At 46.2% G+C, this 2190-nt stretch overlaps 1 protein-coding gene across 1 annotated transcript in view; it reads right to left on the bottom strand.

Moving 5' to 3' along the window:
* HMGXB4 (HMG-box containing 4) overlaps nt 1-2190 on the bottom strand; it is a 31006-nt gene that overhangs the window by 28583 nt on the left and 233 nt on the right. The window lies entirely within an intron of this gene.

Below are 2190 nucleotides of genomic sequence, written 5' to 3'. Positions count from 1 at the left end.
ACCATCAGGTATGGCTGGATCCCGGGAGGGGCTCAGGTCTCTTGACATCTCTCTAGGGTGCTTTCCTCTGAGTTGGCTTTGTTCTCAGGTTCCAGATGGTGATTCCAACAGCTCCAGGCTTTATCGTCTTTACTACTAGCAGTGTCCCTGGAGAGGAAGTGTGTTTTTCCCACTCGTTTTGGTAGACGTCATGGTATTATTCCTGTTGGTGAATTGGATCAGGTGTCCAAATGGAAAGCAGTCACTGTGAACAAGGGTGTGGGCTATGCTGACTGGCTAAATCAGGTCACATGTTCTTTCCCCAAAGTAAGGTAGACTCAAGGAAAATCAGGGGTTATTGTCAGCAAGGAGAATGGGTGCTAGGTGGGCAAAAGCGATAGCTATCTACCCAACTGTGCCACTAGTTTTGACCTGAATGCCTCATGAGTCCCATTTGTCCCAGTCTTTCTTTTATCCCCCCTGAGGATGGACATATCAAGTTATCACTCATCTTAACCCCTTGTAGACCTGAAAGTCACTCACTCCTCAGTCTGCTCTCTGCTGAGTTGCTCCCGGGCTTGTGTCGCTGCATGTACCCTCATTCATTCATTTAACAAATATTTATGGAAAACGTGCGTTGGGCACTGTCCTAGGTGTTGAGAATAGGGTAGTGAACAAAATTGAGTATTTGACTTTCTGGAGCTTCCATTCTAGTTGGGCTTGAGGGCAGAAAAGAAATAAACAGACATACCATGTGAGGTGATGATCAAAGGCAGAGAAAAAAGCCAGGAGGGAGTGGAAGTGGGAAGGGTTGTTCTTTAAAATAGTGATCAGGGAAGGCTTCTCTGATGAGATGTACCCTGGAGGGTGGCTCAGTCAGAAGTGGAGGGATGGTGGGAGCCAGGAAGTCATAGCTCCTAGAATGGATGCAAAGCCTTCCTCTGAGGCTCGGTGGGAAAATATTCTCTATTGAATATCCTGTTATGATTCTTTTGTTTCTGAAACTTGGAAAGAGAAGAAAGAGGATTTTCTCGGTAGCCTGAGATGGAGAGGAACTTGATCGCAGTAGGCTTTGTGAGTAGGATGCCTTGTCCTGTGATGAGTTGAGGGTGGCATCTGAGATATGTGAAGACTGGCCGCTTCTTGGGCTGGGGCTGTTCTCTGGTCCACCTGACCCAAGTCACACTGCTCACTGCATGGCAGTAGCCAGTGGTGGCCCATCCAGTTGTGGCTCGATTTGGACCTTTTCCTTTTCCAACCATTTTTCCATGCTTGGCCCTTTCCAGATGTGATGGGAGCAGTTTCTTTGAGCTAAGTCTGACAGGATGCAGTGATGGGTACACACATTAGTCAGGGCCCTTCTGACTGAGATTGATGGGACCTAATTAAAACTACCTTAAGAGACAAGAATAAATTTATGGCTCATGTAAAAAAACACTCAGAGCCAGAGAGAAGCTGGCCCTCTAGACAACTGAGGCCAGGGGCTTAGATCCCTCCCTTTTAGCGCTCTCTCAGGCTGGCAGTCCCCTTGGCCACAGACTTATGTCTTTATAGTCTGTCTCCTGGCCAGAGAGGAAAGAGAGCTTTCCCACACTAGTTCTATGGAGGAAAAAATCCCAAGGAAGAACTTTGATTGGCTGGCTTGGGGTCATTAGCTCAGTCAGTTTTGTGATGGATTGTTCTTGGCAGAATGAGGAATGGGGCAGGAGTAGGTCCACAAAAGAATGGAGGACTCTATTCTGAAAGATGAATAATAAATCTACTACAGTGAGGCAGTGATACTCTGTGTTCCTGCTTTTGAGGAGCTAACTCTCGTGTGTGTGTTCATGTGTGTGTGTGTGTGTGTGTGTGTGTGTGTGTGTGTGTGTGTGTGTGTTGTGAGAAATGTAAAACAAATCCATAAAGAACATATACAAATTGAAAAGAAAGATGCTCCACAATAGATGCCCTCATCCTTCGTTGGGCTGTTAACAACAGTGTCCTAACTCATTCTTGTCCTTCAGGTCCCCCTCTCCGCTTCTGAGTCTATTCCCCACTAGCTATCAGGATAAAGCACTGCAAAGATGAGATTATGCTCTAGTTAATGAAATTTTAATAGCTCCATGTGGCCTGCACCACAAAGAGCAAAACCTTTACCATAGAAAGTCACGGCCTCTCTTATCCTGTCTCAAATTCCTCTCCAGCCTTAATACTCACATCCCTTGAAACCAG

The sequence above is a fragment of the Pteropus vampyrus genome, unplaced genomic scaffold (genome assembly GCF_000151845.1).
Source record: "Pteropus vampyrus isolate Shadow unplaced genomic scaffold, Pvam_2.0 Scaffold16, whole genome shotgun sequence".
Taxonomy (NCBI): Eukaryota; Metazoa; Chordata; class Mammalia; order Chiroptera; family Pteropodidae; genus Pteropus; species Pteropus vampyrus.
Note: the sequence above shows the minus strand (reverse complement) of the source record. Positions and strands in the feature narration are given on the sequence as shown.